The 20,039-nt window shown below is 42.3% G+C and overlaps 3 pseudogenes; 2 read left to right on the top strand and 1 right to left on the bottom strand.

Annotated features, from left to right (window-relative positions):
- Nucleotides 1–501: 501 nt before the first annotated feature.
- Nucleotides 502–1,265, bottom strand: LOC138074600 (spindle and kinetochore-associated protein 1 pseudogene; annotated as a pseudogene).
- Nucleotides 1,266–4,203: 2,938 nt separating this feature from the next.
- Nucleotides 4,204–16,341, top strand: LOC138097376 (sorting nexin-12-like; annotated as a pseudogene).
- Nucleotides 16,342–17,029: 688 nt separating this feature from the next.
- Nucleotides 17,030–19,084, top strand: LOC138097360 (exocyst complex component 6B pseudogene; annotated as a pseudogene).
- Nucleotides 19,085–20,039: the final 955 nt, after the last annotated feature.

Genomic DNA, 20,039 nt, shown 5'->3' with positions numbered 1-20,039 from the left:
CAGTCCATGGAGTTCTCCAGGCCAGGATACTGGAGTGGGCAGCCTTTCCCTTCTCCAGGGGATCTTCCCGACCCAGGGATCAATGTGCTGCCGTCATATCCAACTTCGGACTACAGCCTGAAATATCATCAGTCTATAGGATGGAATATAGACACTAACGGCCTTTAATTCCAGAGAGCCTGGCCTTCCTTGGTCTTCTCCTCTTGAACTTTGCTTTTCTCTGCATCCCTCTCACTGGGACTGGCGGCACCGTCACTGAACACGAAAACTAAAAAGGAACATTTCTTAGTTCCACTGTATGCCTACAACAGAGGCTCACGTGGTAGGTGATGAAGGACTTACTGTAAGGTAGCGGATTTTTAAATATACATGCTTTATTTTTAGAAGAAACAAAAAAACAATGAAAAAGCTAAAAAAATTATGTATTAAAAAATTGCACGTAAGGAAACTATAGGAACAGCCTCTAAACCCTGTCAGCTGGTTCAAAAGCTCACAAGGACGTTATGTTATAACATATCGGGTAAGCCCTTTCCCTCGGACCTCTGATAGCCTCCGGCAGTGTCGTAAAATATTCAGTATCACATGAAACCTCTTGTCAACTTTCAAAGCTGTGAACTCCTTTATGGCAGCTTCCACTACAAAATAATGACCTTTGGTTTCCTTCGTTTCTTCATCAATAAATCTGTGATAGAGATTTCTGGCCACAGAACTCATAGACTTCTTCGGTTGACGTAGGATCTTACATTTACTAACAACTGCCTTGTTGATTTCTTTAATAACATCCTTAATGTGACAATAGGTTAAGCGGGATTTCATGTACGCAGGAGTGCCATTAAACTCATCAGAAGTTATAAATGGCTTTTCTTTAATACCTCTTTGTTCTTTGGGAGGCTTCTTTGTGGGTGTAGGTTCCTTAGCTTTGACTGGTTCTTCAGGGTCAAGATCTGATCTGTTAACAAAGTTCTGGGTAACTGTTACTTGAGGCAAGGGGGGAGGGATGTTTCCTTTGAGATGCTCCACATCTTTATAATCTTCTTCAAGAGATTCAGAGTTCCTTGAGGGAACTGTTGGTTTGTTCTTGATACTGAATTTCCAATTCCAATTTAGTTAGAAGTTCATTTACTACAATGATCTCATCTCCTATTTTATTTAAAATGGTCTTCAAGGTAGGTTCTTTCCCACAATTTCTCAATGACAGAGTTTTTTTTAATATTGCCAATCTTTTCATTAATATGAGAGCATAACTGTTCCAGATCTGAGGCCATCCTTTAAGCCTCTCGTGCGGGTCTGGGAGCAAAGGGCCCACTCAGTGGGGTCGCGAGGCGCCGAGAACCGCCCCCTCCCGCACCCAATCTCGGTCAGAAGCATAGGGTCTCGAGACCGGGCTCCCGGAGCGAAACTCAAACTGCCCGCCGGTACTCGGCGCCGCGCAGGTGCACAGCCGCACTCCATTGGTAGGCTGCCGTCCATGGGGTCGCTAAGAGTTGGACAAGACTGAGCGACTTCACTTTCACTTTTCACTTTCATGCATTGGAGAAGGAAATGGCAACCCACTCCAGTATTCTTGCCTGGAGAATCGCAGGGACAGAGGAGCCTGGTGGGCTGCCGTCTATGGGGTCGCACAGAGTCGGACACGACTGAAGCGACGTAGCAGCAGCAGCAGCAAACTATTATATATAGGATGGATTAAACAATAAGGTCCTACTGTACAGCATAGGGAACTATATTCAGTATTCTGTAATAACTTCTATGGGACAAGAATTTGAAAAGGAATGGATATAGGTATATCTGAATTTCTTTGCTGTGCAAGAGAAACTAATACAATATTGCAAATCAACTATACGTTGATAAAATAAATTTTAAAAATAAAATGTGGTCCCTGAATTAGCAGTAACAGCATCACCTGGGAATTCATTGGGATTACAAATTCTCCAGCCCTGAGACCTAAGGAAACAGAAACCCTTGGAGGTAAGGCTCAGCATCTGAGGTTTTAACACAGCCTCTGGTCATTTCGATGCACAATAAAGTGTGAGAACCAGCAGTAGTGCCCTCACCCTTACCAACAAGCATCGTGAAAGCCACAGAACCAGGCCCCTAGCCTAGCTTCCTCTTTCCTCAAGAACCAGCTTCCTCTATCCTCACACTAGATCCTCTCTGTCAGGACATGTGGAAAGGCAGCAACAGTCAAATGCTGTTCATTTTGCTTTGCAACTTGGATATATCATAAAGCAGATTATTGTTGAGCTGCATATATACCTATTAGTTCAAGTTTGTAATAGATTAGAAATTATTATTGTGGGAATAAATCTAAGTTAAATATGTTACAGAAGAGAAGGGAAAAATAATCAGTAGCTTAATGTAGCCAGGCACAAAAAATGGAAAGCAATGAGAACGACTTTGGGTAATCCTTACCCTTGAGGATGGGATATCTCACATGAAAAAGATTTTAAAATAAAAGTGTTTCAATAGTTCTTCTGAATGAAGAAAATTGTTTTTGAAACATAGATGAAGTAAGAAAATCTTGAGTTAAAAATCACATATTAGGAGTGAGAGGGAGCGTGACAGAGTTTTGTGCTTATTTAGGGGCAGTAAGTGAACATCTATTCCCTTTATCATCCAAGCACTATTTATTTTTATTTCTTTCAGAAATGACAGTTACTAACATGCTTTCATTAAGTGTCTCCTTGACTCTTCCCTGTGAAAATGTATTTTCCAACTTATAATCCAGAAGCTTTTGTCATTATTCCTACCCCTCAGTCTTCATGGTTTATTTTTATTTTGCAACTGGCCACATGTTATGAAAATTTTTCTAGAACTGAAACACATCAACTGCAGCTCATCTTAACTTATAATATCATTCCCTGAACAATGCTTGTTATTCTCATTATCATGGTCTTTTGTAATCACTTGTTAAATATATGAACAAGGACAGATAGAAAGGGAGACACCAAGGACAGTTGAAGATCTTTTCAAAAATAAACACCAGATTTTTAAAAAACCCAACAACTTAGAATGATAGCTGGGATTTGATTGTCAAAAAATAATTGTGAATGAACAAAACATAAAGTCGAGTATTCCTCCTTTATCTTTTGTCCAAGGATGAAGGAAGATGTGGCTAACTGGAGACTACACCCTCTCTGAGGAATGATTTTCCTGCTATTGTGGGGGTACTCCTACTCTAATTCCTTACATCATCCAAAAAGAATTACAGAATCTTCCCAACATGGACCATTAATAGAAACAACAGGATTTTGCTCTTGTTCCCTTTACATTAAAGTACCATCCCAGGTGGAAGCTTCCCAGGTGGCTCAGTGGTAAAGAATTCTCCAGTGCGGGAGATGCAAGAGACTTGGGTTTGATCCCTGGGTCAGGAAGATCCCCTGGAGAAGGAAACGGTAACCCACTCCAGTATTCTTGCCTGGAAAATTCCATAGGTAGAGGAGCCTGGAGGGCTACAGTCCATGGGGCTGCAGAGTCGGACACAACTGAGCATACACACACACCATCCCCATACTGATTTTAATTCTGGATTTCAAAATACAGCATTACATCTAGAGAAGCACATGTGCATCTAATATCACTGCATTTTGCATTGAGATAAAAACAAAAATGACAGTCCCTCACATCCAAAAGTTTGCCTTATACTCACAGCGAGGCCATGTCATTCTATTCGATGTTAATCTCTCTCACAGAACATCAACCTCAAGCAAGGTTACGCCAAGATCATAATAAAATAAGAGCAAATAAGGTCCCTACATAATTTTGTCTAAGCACAAGCAGAAATAAAGGCACTGTTTTACCTGAAAATGCCAAGCATCTCCTTGCTTGGCCAAGATGATTGATTGCTACTTATTAGCCAGTGATAACTCTATCCTCAGTCTAATCTCCCCTCTCTATAGATAAGATTGGTTGATGCCCAGTCATAGAATTGGTCTTGCTTTCTTACATCATCTGATCTGGTACAAACCCCCATCTCCTTAGAGTCTCCAAATTACTTACCCCAAGTCCCCATCCTGCAGCGCTATCCCAACACCCATTCACTGAGGTGCTCCATCATTCCCCATGATGTGTGTCCTCCCTCTCTGCACCGATTAATAAACCCACCTTGTCTAACTGTAGGTGCATCCTTGTTTTTGTTCACAAACAACAGAAACGTATTTCTCACCATTTTGGAGGCCAGAAGTCTGAGACCTCGGTGCCAGCATGGTCGAGTTCAGGCGAGGGCCCTCTTCCAGGTTGCAGACTGATGACTTCTACAGTGCTCACCTGGTGGAAAGCGGAGTTCCAGGTGCATTCTTGATGGTCAGTTGTATGTTATTTTAATTTAAAAAGACAGAAGCCTCTTTATGAGTAGCCTGGGCTTCCCAGGTGGCACTAGTAGTAAAGAACACACTTGCCAGTGCAGGAGACATTAGAGACTCAGGTTCGATCCCTGGGTCGGGAAGATCCCCTGGAGGAGGTCATGGCAGCCCACTCCAGTATTCTTGCCTGGAGAATCCCCATGGATAGGGGAGCCTGGCAGGCTACAGTCCATAGGGTCACAGAGAGTCAGACATGACTGAAGTGGCTTAGCATGCATGCATGAGGATACCTATAATACTTTCATACAAGTTCTGGAATGGATCTGGATTTAATGATTGATCCAGCAGCATATCTGATAGCTCAGTGCTCTGGGCCAACTCAGTTGTTAATTTCTGCCTGTGTGCTCACTTGTGTCTGATTATTTGTAACCCCAAGGACTATAACCCACCAGGTTCCTCTGTCCATGGGATTTTCCAGCCAAGAACACAAGAACCGGTTGCCATTTCCTACTCCAGAGGAACTTCCCCACCCAGGGGTGGAACACAAGTCTCCTGAGTCTCCTGTATTGGTAGGCAGATTCTTTACCACTGCACCACCTGTGAAGCCCCCAGCTGTTACTTTGCACTATGCTTAATTCCTTGAGAAGTCAAAGAGTATCAGTGACTTGGTTTACATATTATTTATAAGTCTAGATTTGGTCAATTTAGAAATGGTTATTTAAAAAGAGAAAAGAAAACTCTGTATCTTACTAATGATCAAAAGCTACAAAACAAAAATCACACTTAGATAACTTTGACCAAGCAGATGATAAGACCCTCTATTCTTGAGCACTTACTGTATGCAAGTATTATACTAAGTGCTTTGTACACTCTTTAGCTCATCTAAAACTCAATAAATTTGGAATACCTTTGAGTCACAGAATATCCAATTAAAAGTGGTTTAAATTAAAAAAAAAAAGTGGTTTAAATAAGGAAGAAAATGTACTGTCCACATCGCTCCATGATGTTAACACGGACTCCTCTGCTCACCACCTTCTGGGAGCTCTCCTCAGCGTGTCCATGGCGGCTCTTTAGGATTGCAGGTTGGCTACAGTACTATTGGGCTTCACTTCAGGAAGTGAAAGTAGATTCCTAGCACTAATTTTTATTAGAGATGAACTGTTCCTCCCCTTGATTTCCCTCTCAGGTTCCATGGGCCAGGACTTGGTCATGCGTCCAGGCCCTTGCTGTAAGGGCAGCTGAGAACATGAGCATCTGGAGTGTTCAGCTTTAGTGATTGGAGGTGAGTTCTGTTGGCATGGAAGAAGGAAGGAGAGGTAGCTATCATATAGGAGGCAGACCGCATTCTCGGGTGTTATTATCACCATTTTACGAAGCAGGAAATCAAAGCTTCAGTCAGTTCAGTTCAGTCGCTCAGTCGTGTCTGACTCTTTGCAACCCCATGAATCGCAGCACGCCAGGCCTCCTTGTCCATCACCATCTCCCAGAGTTCATTCAGACTCACGTCCATCGAGTCCATGATGCCATCCAGCCATATCATCCTGGGTCGTCCCCTTCTCCTCCTGCCCCCAATCCCTCCCAGCATCAGAGTCTTTTCCAATGAGTCAACTCTTTGCATGAGGTGGCCAAAGTACTGGAGTTTCAGCTTTAGCATCATTCCTTCCAAAGAAATCCCAGGGTTGATCTCCTTCAGAATGGACTGGTTGGATCTCCTTGCAGTCCAGGGGACCCTCAAGAGTCTTCTCCAACACCACAGTTCAAAGGCATCAATTCTTCGGCGCTCAGCCTTCTTCACAGTCCAACTCTCACATCCATACATGACCACAGGAAAAACCATAGCCTTGACTAGACAGACCTTAGTTGGTAAGGTAATGTCTCTGCTTTTGAATATACTATCTAGGTTGGGTCATAACTTTTCTTCCAAGGAGTAAGTGTCTTTTAATTTCATGGCTGCAGTCACCATCTGCAGTGATTTTGGAGCCCAAAAAATAAAGTCTGACACTGTTTCTACTGTTTCCCCATCTATTTCCCATGAAGTGATGGAACCAGATGCCCTGATCTTAGTTTTCTGAATGTTGAGCTTTAAGCCAACTTTTTCACTCTCCTCTTTCACTTTCATCAAGAGGCTTTTTAGCTCCTCTTCTCTTTCTGCCATGAGGGTGGTGTCATCTGCATATCTGAGGTTACTGATATTTCTCCCAGTAATCTTGATTCCAGCTTGTGTTTCTTCCAGTCCAGCATTTCTCATGATGTACTCTGCATATAAGTTAAATAAGCAGGGTGACAATCTACAGCCTTGACGTACTCCTTTTCCTATTTGGAACCAGTCTGTTGTTCCATGTCCAGTTCTAACTGTGGCTTCCTGACCTGCATACAGATTTCTCAAGAGGCAGGTTAGGTGGTCTGGTATTCCCATCTCTTTCAGAATTTTCCAGAGTTTATTGTGATCCACACAGTCAAAGGCTTTGTCATAGTCAATAAAGCAGAATTAGATGTTTTTCTGGAACTCTCTTGCTTTTTCTATGATCCAGTGGATGTTGGCAATTTGATCTCTGGTTCCTCTGCCTTTTCTAAGAGGTGAAATAACTTACCAGTAGGTATTCAGCAAGAAGATTTAGTATGTGGAACTTCAAAGCATGAACTTTATAAGGGTTTGGACTCCGAATAAAATGGACCCAGGTTTGCATCTTAGCTGTGCCTCTTGTTTCATCATTTGTAAAAAGAAATTACTGTACCACCTACTTCACTGAACTATGACAAAGCCTAAACAGGTAATGTATTAATATGTGTAAAGTATTGAGCACAATGTCTGGCCCTGTTATCACTGTTGTCTTCGCCGTCAATCATTATTAGCATTATTACTCCATTCCACTGAGGATGCCACCCACTGGATGAAATTTCTATATAGGGTCAGAGTCCACATGCTCCTCTTTCATTTTTCACAATACCAGGTAAGTGGAGTTTATACTACAACTATATTCTTACCTGGTTTCTGCCTTTCATTCATCTAACCCTTCTTGTGAACCGTGAACTTCCTGATGTTCCAGCTGGTTTTAGAAAAGGCAGAGGAACCAGAGATCAGATTGCCAACATCCGCTGGATCATGGAAAAAACAAGAGAGTTCCAGAAAAACATCTATTTCTGCTTTATTGACTATGACAAAGCCTTTGACTGTGTGGATCACAATAAACTCTGGAAAATTCTGAAAGAGATGGGAATACCAGACCACCTGATCTACCTCTTGAGAAATCTGTATGCAGGTCAGGAAGCAACAGTTAGAACTGGACATGGAACAGCAGACTGGTTCCAAATAGGAAAAGGAGTACGTTAAGGTGTATATCGTCAGTTCAGTTCAGTTGCTCAGTCGTGTCCGACTCTTTGCGACCCCATGAATCGCAGCACGCCAGGCCTCCCTGTCCATCACCATCTCCCAGAGTTCACTCAGACTCACGTCCATCGAGTGATGCCATCCAGCCATCTCATCCTCTGTCGTCCCCTTCTCCTCCTGCCCCCAATCCCTCCCAGCATCAGAGTCTTTTCCAATGAGTCAACTCTTCACATGAGGTGGCCAAAGTACTGGAGCTTCAGCTTTAGCATCATTCCTTCCAAAGAAATCCCAGGGTTGATCTCCTTCAGAATGGACTGGTTGGATCTCCTTGCAGTCCAGGGGACTCTCAAGAGTCTTCTCCAACACCACAGTTCAAAAACATCAATTCTTCAGCACTCAGCCTTCTCCACAGCCCAACTCTCACATCCATACATGACCACAGGAAAAACCATAGCCTTGACTAGAGGGACCTTAATCCTGCTTATTTAACTTATATGCAGAGTACATCATGAGAAACGCTGGACTGGAAGAGGCACAAGCTGGAATCAAGATTGCCGGGACAAATATCAATAACCTCAGATATGCAGATGACACCACCCTTACGGCAGAAAGTGAAGAGAAACTAAAAAGCCTCTTGATGAAAGTGAAAGAGGAGAGTGAAAAAGTTGGCTTAAAGCTCAACATTCAGAAAACGAAGATCATGGCATCTGGTCCCATCACTTCATGGGAAATAGATGGGGAAACAGTGGAAACAGTGGCAGACTTTATGTTTGGGGGCTCCAAAATCACTGCAGATGGTAACTGCAGCCATGATATTAAAAGACGCTTACTCCTTGGAAGAAAAGTTATGACCAACCTAGATAGCATATTCAAAAGCAGAAATATTACTTTGCCAACAAAGGTCCGTCTAGTCAAGGCTATGGTTTTTCCTTTGGTCATGTATGGATGTGAGAGTTGGACTGTGAAGAAGGCTGAGCGCCGAAGAATTGATGCCTTTGAACTGTGGTGTTGGAGAAGACTCTTGAGAGTCCTTGGACTGCAAGGAGATCCAACCAGTCCATTCTGAAGGAGATCAGCCCTGGGATTTCTTTGGAAGGAATGATGCTAAAGCTGAAACTCCAGTACTTTGGCCACCTGATGCGAAGAGTTGACTCATTGGAAAAGACTCTGATGCTGGGAGGGATTGGGGGCAGGAGGAGAAGGGGACGACAGAGGATGAGATGGCTGGATGGCATCACGGACTCGATGGACGTGAATCTGAGTGAACTCCGGGAGTTGGTGATGGACAGGGAGGCCTGGCGTGCTGCGATTCATGGGGTCGCAAAGAGTCGGACACGACTGAGCGACTGAACTGAACTGAACTGAACTGACCCCTTCTTGAGAGCATCAACCATGTCTTATTTATCTTTACATCTTCAGGCTCTTGCACATAGTATGTGTTCAATAACAGATTTTGAATGAAGCTGTAGGTGAGGGTAGAACTAATTCTATACTGTAACAGTTTGAGAACACTGGGTCCTATTTCTCAACCTGAGAAAAATCACCATTTCCTAGAAAAACATTTGATTATAAATAACTCATGTTGTAAGGTCAAGGGTCAGCAGTGAATAAAAACCACACATTTTCAAGGAAAAATTTTATTCTCCCCATCTGTCCCCCCACCCCTGCAAACAAAGGGTTGCCATTGTAAATCTTGTTTCATTTTAAACCCTGATGCTCTTTCATTGATTAAAAGTTGCACTCATGTGTCAACAAAATTTCAGCCCACAGTGGTTAGTTATTGAAGTCTCCAGAGAAAAAATCCATGTGTCTTATAAATTTAATTTCTTATAAAATTCAGGAAAAAACATTTCAAAACTCAGCAATAAAAGAATTTTGGAATAAAAGGAAAGTGCAATTCCATAAATACTTCAAATAGAACCTAACAAAAGAGAAATCTTCACTTCTTCAGATTGAGTTCAAGTAAGTTTTCAGTTGTTCCCTTGTGTCTGAGAGCAGTAAACACAGCACAGGAATAGCAACAGATAGTTGACAACGTGCATCCTGAGAGCGTATAAACACACAATGGGAAGCAGGTATTTCGGCAGCAGTAAAAACAGAGCAGACACATCGGCATCCTCATCTGCTCTTGATCCATATCACAATCATGTAATTAGCCTCTTTTTCTTTTTGCTAGTTTACAGATGGTTAAGACCATTTTTTTTTTTTGGACAGGAAAACTGTAACAATGGTTGATTTCTCTATCCCTGTTGTTATGTTTTGTTATGTTTTGTTATGTTCTGTACAAAATGTGTACAGTCAAGCACACTGGCAAATAGCAAAATTATCCAGTGATTCCTTTTTTTCTAATTTTGCACATCTAATTTTACTATTGTGTTTCTTTCATGTTTTTTCCTACGAGCCACCATTTTTGAAGCTATGTTTTTATATATCAGCTATTCAATAATGCAACCATGATTCCAGGACTTTGCAAACTCGCAGTGCCCTTCAGAAAGGCAAATATAACATAAATAAAGTGGAGGATCACTTAGTATTTATACGCTGTTCTGATTTCAGTAAATATTTTTCACCTACTGATACCCCTCCTATGCCTCCTCTTCACTGCAATCTTGTTATGAAAGCTCATTGTTACAGATTTCATTAAGAATTAATTATTATAAAATAATCCTGCTCCTTATAGAAAAGGGGGAAATACAACAAAACACAAAGCAAAAATAAAATTAAGCACAATGCAACTCTATAGATGGCTAATGCTAACATTTTTGTTTACTGACTTCTTGTCTTTTTTCAAAGAATATATAAATAATACATAAACATTCAACTTTTAAAAACAAATTAGAAACAGACTAATTAAACCTTTGCTTTTACATTTAAAATTGCAACTAGAATATTTATGGTAATAAATATTTATGAAAAGAAAAAATTTGACTCACTGAATGGTATTTTAAGATAAAGATTACCATAATTTAATCAAGCCTCTACTGGTAAGTATTTATATTATTTCCAATTTTTGTTGTTATGAAAAATGCTATACTAAGCATTCTTATACATACTTCTACATATCTCTAATTATATTCTTTTCAAACATTACTAGAATATGAATTTTTAAGGTTCTTTATATGTATTTAAATTTAAAATCCTTACTATTAATTTTAGAGACATAACCATAACACAGAGAATCAAGATGTCTGTCCAAGTCCTAAAATAGAAATTTTTGGTGCACTTATACAAGGCCCACTTTAAATCCTTGGCACATAATGCATTTAAAAGCTTGATACTTTTTGTTAAAAGCTTCCAGAATGGTACCCATGTTCGGTTCAGTTTGGTTCAGTTCAGTCGCTCAGTCGTGTCCGACTCTTTGCATCCCCATGAATCGCAGCACGCCAGGCCTCCCTGTCCATCACCAACTCCCGGAGTTCACTCAGACTCACATCCATCGAGTCCATGATGCCATCCAGCCATATCATTCTCTGTTGTCCCCTTCTCCTCCTGCCCCCAATCCCTCCCAGCATCAGAGTCTTTTCCAATGAGTCAACTCTTCTCATGAGGTGGCCAAAGTACTGGAGTTTCAGCTTTAGCATCATTCCTTCCAAAGAAATCCCAGGGCTGATCTCCTTCAGAATGGACTGGGTGGATCTCCTTGCAGTCCAAGGGACTCTCAAGAGTCTTCTCCAACACCACAGTTCAAAAGCATCAATTCTTCGGTGCTCTGCCTTCTTCACAGTCCAACTCTCACATCCATACAAGACCACAGGAAAAACCACGTAGCCTTGGCTAGACGGATCTTAGTCGGCAAAGTAATGTCTCTGCTTTTGAATATGCTATCTATCTAGGTTGATCATAACTTTTCTTCCAAGGAGTAAGCGTCTTTTAATTTCATGGCTGCAGTTACCATCTGCAGTGATTTTGGAGCCCCAAAATATAAAGTCTGACACTGTTTCCACTGTTTCCCCATCTATTTCCCATGAAGTGATGGGACCGGATGCCATGATCGTTTTCTGAATGTTGAGCTTTAAGCCAACTTTTTCTTGGCATAAGATAGTGCTAGACAGGAAGACACACGTCAGAGATCTTTATCATCAAGATACCATATCTTTTTATCATAGTAAGTGAAATAAATTAGAGAAAGATAAGTATCATGTGATATCACTTGTATGTGGGATCTAAAATAATGATACAAATAAACTTATTTTCAAAATAGAAACAGATGCACAAAGAAAACAAACTTATGGTTGTTGCCAACGGAGGGGGAATGAAAGCACAAAGTGACAGTTTGGGGTTAATAGGTACACACTGCTATATATAAAATAGATAAGCCACAAGGACTACTGTATTGCATGGGAAATTATATTTAATATCTTATAATAACCTATAAGATAATATATTTAATATCTCAATATATAATATAAGCACTAGATAATTGTTATATAATTATATGCAATTATTAAAATCATTAATTATATATGCTCATATATAATTATATTTACTACAATTCATTTATGTCATTATATAATTTAATAATATATTTTAAATTATAATTATTATATAGTAATTATGTAATTCTTACATATTATATATAGTATATATACTATATGTACTACTATTTATACTATATATATGCTATAACATAATTATACTATAATTAATTAGTAATTATAGTAATTATATTTATTATATAACTATATACTATATTAAGATATTAAATATACTATATTGCAGGGTATTATAAGATATTAAATATAATATCCCATGCTATACAGTAGTCCTGTTGCTTATCTATTTCATATATAGTAGTAGTGTGTATTGGAGAAGGCAAGGGCACCCCACTCCAGTACTCTAGCCTGGAAAATCCCATGGACGGAGGAGCCTGGAAGGCTGCAGTCCATGGGGTCTCAAAGAGTTGGACACGACTGAGCGACTTCACTTTCACTTTTCACTTTCATGCATTGGAGAAGGAAATGGCAACCCACTCCAGTGTCCTTGCCTGGAGAATCCCAGGGACGGGGGAGCCTGGTGGGCGGGGTTGCACAGAGTTGGACACGACTGAAGTGACTTAGCAGTAGTGTGTATCTATTAACCGGAAACTCTCAATGGAAAAGAATATGAAAAGAAATATATATATGTATCTGAATACATATATATTGTCTATATATATGCAAGAAACTAACTGGCACCCCACTCCAGTGTTCTTGCCTGTAGAATCCCAGGGATGGGGGAGCCTGATGGGCTGCCGTCTATGGGGTCGCACAGAGTTGGACACGACTGACGCGACTTAGCAGCAGCAGCAGCAGCAGCAACCATTGTAAACCAGGAATACTGCCAAAAAAGATCAAATCTTTGTAAACTAAGCCATACTGTAAGGCAGTCCTAATAAAAGTAATGAAAGGATTTTTGAATATACACATATTTTAATAACAATATGTTAAAATTAGTCTTTCATATTCATATGTAATATGACAGTATAGGAAAAGAAAATTCTTAAAACGAAGAGTGAAAATGGTGACTAGCCTGTTTAGATATTAAAGCATATTATAAGGTGACAATAATTAAAACCGCATGAAGGTCGTCCTGCAGGCGGCCGGAGGCTGAGGAGCCTCTGAACCCTGGAGGGAGAGAGGAGACTGAGGGAGTGAAAGCCGAGCGGAGCAGGAGGGGACGCGCTGCGGGGCTTACCAAGCTGGGTAAGGTGGCAGAGCTCAAACGGGTTCTTCAAGAGATCCAGAGCAGGCTCCTGCCTTCGGCCTCTGTCCCCGGTCCCAGTCTCTCCTTCGGAAAGATGTCAACACGGCAGTAGCTGACACTCCGCGTCTCTACTCGACGCCGGAGGACCTGGCCGACGCTGACGGGCCTCGGAGTAACTTCCTGGAGACCGCCATATTCAGTCCACAGACGGTGGGCCTGGGCTGCGCGCGCCTCACCGCCTGTGAGGTTCGCATGCCGACCAATCGAAGGACTCGTCAAACTGAAGCATCCTGTGTACAACGGCGCTACAGTGACTGTGAGTGGCTGAAAAATGAGCTGCAGCGAGACAGCAAGATTGTAGTACCACCACTCCCTGGGAAAGCCTTGAAGCGGCAGCTCCCTATCCGAGGAGATGAAGGGATCTTTGAGGAGTCTCTTATTGAAGAAAGGAGGCAGGGCCTGCAATAGTTTATTAACAAAACTTATGGGCACCCACTGGCTCCGAACGAACGCTGCCTACACATGTTCCTGCAGGAGGAGGCAACTGACAGGAACTGTCCCCGGGAAGGTGTGCCAGTAGGAGCCCCTCTTACCACTTGCCCTCTACTTTCCTGCTGAACTGACATTGGTTTTTGCACGAAGCCTCTCTCTCTCTTATCTGAAGTTGTCTGCCCATCCCCTGGCCTGATAGACTGTCTGGCGTTGTGTCCCTTGGTACCTGACTATACCGCAGGCACTCTACTGGGATCCTCTTCTCTGAGGAGACGTGGGAAACCACAGGCAGATGCCCTCTGCTTGGAGTTGGGGAGTGGATGGGGGCAATTTCTTGGGCATTTACCCATACCAGAAGGCTAACCTGGGGGTGGGGGGTGGGGGGGTCTTATGCTGATGGGGCACTTGGATACATATTGATGCTGCAAGTCCAGGGGCATTTTCTTACTCTTAGGTTTAACCAGGAATGATGAGCAGGGAAAGACCCTGCCTTTCCTACCTGCATGAACTTTTTCCTTTGGGGAAGGTGGAAGAGACCCCTGAAGCTCTCATTTTCTCTAGGCCTTTTCCCAGTTTTCCCAAGAGATTCTTTTGCTATACTCTCTCCCTTGTTACTTTTCATAGCAGTAATTCTAGAGTCTAAGCAGTCTGTTGTATGGAGCAAGGTGTGTGGGTCTTTTGAGCCCATCATCATGGCTGCTTCAGAATCAGAAGAAAGCCACAGGAAAGTCGAGGAGATCCTGTTGGCTAGTCTCTCCTTTGTGGCTCCCCACTCCGGCTGCCTGTTTCTTGCTCACCAGCAGGTGAGTCAGTATGGGCTGCGCCAGCAGCTCTCACTCCCCAAGCCCTTGCTACTTTTACGGGTTAGCTTTGCAAGTTTGGTGGCTTGAAGGCTGGGGGAAACTCACCACTGCCAGATGAACTCCTTGAAGTGTGGGAGTGGATCATTTTCTAGGTACCTCCCAGTGGTAGGGAAGAACATCACCACTCTCTTCCTTCTGTTAAGTAGGTAGAATAGGGAAAAGGAGTCCAGATTGGCAGTGGCTAAAAGACAAGGAAGGGAAAAGCCCGCGAAAATAGAACAAAGGAAGGTCCAAGGACCTGAGTGAGGACCTCAGGGAAAACAAACGACACTCCTGGCTGGCCCAGTTTACATAGGACAGGCCCAGGGAGAGAGAAACATATAAAAAGAAGAGCCAGGACATGGAAACAACCTAGATGTCCATCAGCAGATGAATGGATAAGAAAGCTGTGGTACATAGACACAATGGAGTATTACTCAGCCGTTAAAAAGAATACATTTTAATCAGTTCTGTTGAGATGGATGAAACTGGAGCCGATTATACAGAGTGAAGTAAGCCAGAAAGAAAAACACCAATACAGTATACTAACACATATATATGGAATTTAGGAAGATGGCAATGATGACCCTGTATGCAAGACAGCAAAAAAGACACAGATGTTTAGAATGGACTTTTGGACTCAGAGGGAGAGGGAGAGTGTGGAATGATTTGGGAGAATGGCATTGAAACATGTATACTATCATGTAAGAATCGAATCACCAGTCTATGTCCGATGCAGGATACAGCATGCTTGGGGCTGGTGCACGGGGATGACCCAGAGGGATGTTGTGGGGAGGGAGGTGGGAGGGAGGTTCATGTTTGGGATCGCATGTACACCCGTGGTGAATTCATGTCAATGTATGGCAAAACCAATACAGTATTGTAAAGTAAAATAAAGTAAAAATAAAAATTAAAAAAAAAAAAAAAAGAAGAGCCAAAGCCAGCTCTCTCTCTCTCTCCTGTGCGCTGGGGCACTCGTCTCTTCGCATCTTTGGAGAGACGTGCCCTCACGCCTCGAAGATGGATTTTCCCGCTATCTTCTAAATAAAATAGAGCTGTAACACTGATTGGTCTAAGAGCTATAACATGGTCCATTCGAGACCTGAGAGCTATAACACGGTCTATCCAAGACCTGAGAGCTGTGACATGCCGAGGGGGCTTTAATGTCCATCATTCCAAATCTTAGTTGTGACGAGACAAAAACCGAGGCACGTACACTCGCGTGACACTTCCATTCTCCCTCCTTCCACCCCCATGCTATTCAGTGCTGCCACAAAGTAGAAACACATGAACAAACCACAGTCTGACTTCTCTTAAGCACTTTGAGCTGTTGAATGGGGCTTAGGGGCAAGAGGTGTTGCTGCCCTCCCCACCTTGGTCACAGGGTTATTGAACTGCCTGTACTTGTTTCCCATGGAACCCCAGCATTCTCCCCAGAAGCTGAGCTAGGGTTTGAAGCTGGGTATAGATTTCCTAAATCTTAGTCTGAAGCAGCTTCTTGAGGCTGGCAGCTTTCCTGGGCTTCTCTCTGGGAGGTGATCTTTGGTTTGCTGGGGCCTGATGTCTATCCCAAGTTGTAGGATGGCAGCAGGTTTACTCTGGTGTCAGGTCAAAAGTGGGGGCTCTTTGCTTATTAGGCTTCCTATCATGGAACGATTGGAGTTCTTTATATAGTCTTGGGGAAAAGGATTACTGATTCTGACAGAGAGTTTGAGGATTGGATTTTAATATGGGGTCTGCTGCTGCTGCTGCTAAGTCGCTTTAGTCGTGTCCAACTCTGTGCAACCCCAGAGACGGCAGCCCACCAGGCTCCCCCATCCCTAGGATTCTCCAGGCAAGAACACTGGAGTGGGTTGCCATTTCTTTCTCCAATGCATGAAAGTGAAAAGTGAAAGTGAAGTCGCTCAGTCATGTCTGACTCCTTGCGACCCCATGGACTGCAGCCTACCCGGCTCCTCCATCCATGGGATTTGCCAGGCTAGAGTACTGGAGTGGGTTGCCATTGTCTTCTCCAATATGGGGTTTACGTCCATGTAAATGTTGAAGTTCCCTGAGACAAACCAGCTCTCTGGCTGCCTGGCCTAAGCAGCCCCTAGAGAGAGGCTTTGCTCCCTTTCCCAGCTTCCCAGTGTTGGTGGTGTTGCTGCCTTTTTTATCTGTATCTGTTATTGACTATTTGTTTTTAAAGATTCCTTCTTTCATTGTGCACAAGTGCTGAGAGCCTTAAGGCCCCATTTTTGCTGTGTATATATCCTGACTCGGGGCTTTTATTCAGCAAACTGTTCATTCTTCTGTCAGACAATGTCATATTCAACTCTGTTCCTGTTAAAGCACTGTGAAGCCAAAAAAAAAAAAAAAGAGAGAGAGAGACCTGGAGCACCCACATGGCCCGCATCCAGCCCACACTCAGGTCTGTCAATGATTGTAAACAACACAGACCATTCATGGAGAAGCTTGAAACTCACATCTGCAATCATGACCGAGAAATTGTGCAACTTTCATTTATTAGGGCTTTGTGGACTCTATAATAGACCTGCTGAAAGTGAGAGAAGCCCAGGAACTCAAACATCAAGTGACAGATACTAGTAGAAAACTACAACACGAGGGAAAGGACTTGGTAATAGCGATAGAAGAGCTGAAGCAGTGTCAACGACAACAGAGAAATATTTCTGCCACTGCTGATAAGTTAATTTTGTGTCTTCTAGTCCTGGAGATGTATAGCAAACTGAGGGACCAGATGAAAACTAAACGGCATTACCCTGAACTGAAAACTCTGGAATATAGGTAGAACATACCTGTCTGCCTCAAGTAAGCCACTATCGATTCTGCAAGGTGAGGGTAGACAATATCCCCAGGCTTCTAGAAGAAACTAAGGATGTGTCTATGTTTGATCTCAAAGACTTTCTAGAGAGTATTCGCAACATTCAGACAAAACTGGAGAGACTGCCGCGAAGCAAGCTCAACGAAAAAGAAACCTGGATACCATTATCTTGCAACAACCCAGAATAGAAAAATCTAAGAAAGAAGCATATACAATTTTTGGATACAGAGATAGAAAGCACTAGCCCCAAGTCTGAACAGGATTCAGGAATTCTGGATGTTAAAGATGAGGAAGATGATGAAGGGACCCAAGATTTGGTTGATTTCTCTCCTGTTTATCAATGTCTACACATATTCTGTCCTGGGGGTCTGGGAAACATTTGAGAACTATTACCGAAAACAGAGGAAAAAAACAGGCTTGTTTGGTGCTCCAGCCTCTGTCTAACACGCATAAAACTTTAGATGGCTACAGGAAATATTTCAATCAAATTGTCGGCTTTTTCTTTTGTGAAGATCACATTTTACATACAATGCAGGACTTGGTAAATAGAGCCCACATTGGTGAACTGTGGGAAATGGCACTTTCAAAAACCATCGCAGCACTCCGTACTCACTCATCTTACTGCTCTGATCCAAACCTCATGTTAGATTTCAAGAACCTCATTATGCTTTTTGTTGACACTTCAGGTGTATGGTTTTCCTGTAAATCAGTTTTTTGACATTCTGCCAGAAATCAGAGACCAGTATAGTTAAACTTTGCTAAAGAAGCGGTCAGACATTTTCAGAAACATACTTGATTCTGACAACTACAGTCCTGAGATGTATAAAAAGATGGTAGGACAATTCCCATTCCAAGATACAGAGCTGGAAAAGCAACCATTTCCAAAAGTTTCCATTTTTTGAATTTGTGCCAAGAGCATACAACCAAATTAAAGAATTTATCTACGCCTGTCTGAAGTTTTCAGATCTTCATCTGAGCTCAGCTGAAGTTGATGACATGATTTGTAAATCTATAGACCCATTGCTGACTAGGACTCTAAGCAACTCTCTGCAGAATGTCATTAAAAGGAAGAATATTGGATTTACTGAGCTTGTCCAGATTATTATCAACACAACACACCTGGAGAAATCCTGTAAGTACTTGAAAGAATTTGTCATCAATATCACTAATGTGCTTCCAGGGACAGTTCATGCTACCAAGCTGTATGGCACCGTGACATGCAGCTGAAGAAGAGATTTATACCAACTGAAACCAGGAAATTGACCAGTTTCTACAGCTGGCTGGCTATGACTGGATGACAGGAGATTTGGGCAGCAAAGCAAGTGATTACCTAGTAGACCTCACTGCCTTTCTATATAGCACCTTTGCTATGTTCACACACCTTCCTGGAAAGGTGGCCCAGACTGCATGTATGTCAGCTTGCAAGCATTTAGCCACTTCTTTGATGCAACTTTTGCTGGAAGCTGAAGTACGGCAGCTCATCTTGGAAGCATTACAGCAGGTCAACTTGGATGTCAGAGAATGTGGACAGTTGGCCAGATCTGGCCCGGTGTCTGGGTTCCAGGAGGACACGCTGCAGCTGGCCTTCATCGACTTCAGAAAAGATTCTGGAGAATGACCTCCCACAAGGAGGCTTCTTTTTTCTCTTCCTGATTTCTCCTTCCCACCAAGTTAAGACACTAGCTAATGAGCATTTAGGTGCTTCGAGTTCAAGGAGGCAGAGGATAATGGCTACAGAAGTGGACTTTGCTATCCTCTGCCATCCCAGGTCAACTTCAAACATCCTTGAAAATACTGTAGAAACTTCCTGATCCATATCTAGAGGCTCAGAAATGAGAATGCAACTTCCTGACATTACTATTCAGAGAAGAATTATTTTGTGTTGAATCTTCATTCTAGTCAGAGTGGACATGCTTCTTTCTTTATTCCTCTGTGTGTTCTTTCTCAAGGAGAGATAGTGATCATTTCAGTTACCTCTTTAGGAGTCTTAGCCTAGACCAAGTTTCCTCTGTGCCACTTACAGTGATGTCAGATTCAGGAAGTATTTAACTTGACCCATTAAGTGACCGGACACTTTGCTATCATGTCAGATATGGATGGTGGTAAGGATGAACTGACACTTCTTTCTCATTATACTCACCTAGAATGCTGCCTATTCCCCGAGTACAGGCAAGCACTGCAGAGATTCCCTATCAGCCACAAACTCACCTGTGCAAATTTGCATCAACTAATGCATTTGATAAATACAGTATAGTATATTTAAGTATGCTTATACAGTGAAGAATACAGTTTACCAGTCAAAAATCAATGAACTAGGTTTACATGGATCAACGCGAATAGATCTTGAGACCAGGTATTTTTTTCCCCTGGGGTATAGTTGCTTTACAATTGTGTGTTAATTTCTGCTGTACAACAAAGTGAATCAGCTATATGTGTGCATATGTCCCCTCCCTCTTGGACTTCCCTCCTGCCACCACCCCCATCCCATCCAGGTAGATCACCACAGAGCTCTAAGCCGAGCTCCCACTGTACAGCAGGTTCCCACTAGCTATCTGTGAAAACAAAATTTTGAA

The sequence above is a fragment of the Capricornis sumatraensis genome, chromosome 2, assembly GCF_032405125.1.
Source record: "Capricornis sumatraensis isolate serow.1 chromosome 2, serow.2, whole genome shotgun sequence".
Lineage (NCBI taxonomy): Eukaryota > Metazoa > Chordata > Mammalia > Artiodactyla > Bovidae > Capricornis > Capricornis sumatraensis.
Note: the sequence above shows the minus strand (reverse complement) of the source record. Positions and strands in the feature narration are given on the sequence as shown.